This window comes from Geospiza fortis, unplaced genomic scaffold (genome assembly GCF_000277835.1).
Source record: "Geospiza fortis unplaced genomic scaffold, GeoFor_1.0 scaffold148, whole genome shotgun sequence".
Taxonomy (NCBI): Eukaryota; Metazoa; Chordata; class Aves; order Passeriformes; family Thraupidae; genus Geospiza; species Geospiza fortis.
Genome location: NW_005054655.1, coordinates 107,242 through 108,704, shown reverse-complemented (window position 1 = coordinate 108,704; position 1,463 = coordinate 107,242).

The following is a 1,463-nucleotide window of genomic DNA, read 5'->3' as shown; positions in this document are numbered from 1 at the left end:
CCCCTTTCCCCCTTTCCCTCCCCGGAGCTGCTGCTGCCACCGCCGTGTTTGCTGACAGCAGAGGGGAGAGAATCTGTTTATCCCCAGCCCATGTGGAGTGACAGAAGACTATCACATTTTGGTGCCATCCCAGCAGAATATCAATTCCTTGGCTGATTCAACCCCACCAGATCCATCCAGGCTGGCAACTTGTGTTTCCCTGCCTGGGAGGAGGGGGAAATCTCCCACCAAAAACAATGGTTTGTTCCAATATTTGGGGTTTTTTTTGGGGGGGGGGAAATAAACCCCCAGCCTTGGGGTGAGCTTATCCAGAAATGGGGAATAACCCCAAATCACTGGGGGCAGCCTTGGGGTGAGCTCACCCAGAAATGGGGAATAACCCCAAATCCATGGGGTGAGCTCACCCAGAAATGGGGTTTGGGGGAGAGGGGCTCCAGGGGGGCTCCTGTGAGGAGATCTGGAGCTGTGACCCCATAAAGAGCCCCTGAAGGAGCTGTGACCCCATTGGAGGCTCTTGAAGGAGACTGAACCCCATAAGAAGTTCCTGAGGGAGCTGTGACCCTATGGGAAGCCCCTGAAGGAGACTGAACCCCAAGAGAAGCCCCAGAAGGAGGTTGGGCCCCATAAGGAGCCCCTGAACGAGCTGTGACCCCATAAAGAGCCCCTGAAGGAGCTGTGACCCAAAAGAACCCCAAGAAGGAGCTGTGACCCCAAGAGAAGCCCTTAAAGGAGATTTGGCCCCATGAGAGGTCCCTGAAGGAGCTGTGACCCCATAAGGAGCCCCTGGAGGAGCTGTGACCCCAAATGAAGCCCATGCTGGAGCAGGGGCAGAGTGTGAGAAGGAGGAGGAGGAGGAGGAGGAGGAGGAGGAGGAGGAAGGAGCACAGTGTCAATGTGTGAGGGACTGAGCACAGCCCCATTCCCTGTCCCCCTGCAGTACTGGGAAGGAGGAGGGAGAGAAGCAGGAGGGAAACTGAGCCTGGGGAGGAAGGAGGGGTGGGGGGAAAAGGGATTTAAAATTTGGGTTTGTTTCTCACTGCCCTGCTCTGGTTGGATTGGCAATAAATTAAATTAATAAATTAAACTGATTTATTTATCGTTGCCCTGCTCTGGTTGGATTTGTACTAAATTAAATTAATAAATTAAGCTGATCTCCTCCATCTCTTGTGCCCGTTGCAGTGGGTTCTGAGGGATCCCTCCCTGCCCTCATCCCCAGATGGGATTTTTGTTGTGTTTTCTCTCCCTGCCCAGCTGAGAGGGGAGGGAGAGCAGCTTTGGGGGCACCTGGTGCCCATCAGGGTCCCCCCGCACCACGAGGGGGCTTTGGGGTGCCCAGGGGGGACAAGGGCACAGGGACAGATGTGGAGAAAGCTTTGGGCAGCAGAGGCAGAGCCTGGAGCAGCAGCCAGGCGCTCAGTCCTGCAGGGCTGGGGCTGGTCTGTGCTCCAGGAGGGCTCAGCAGG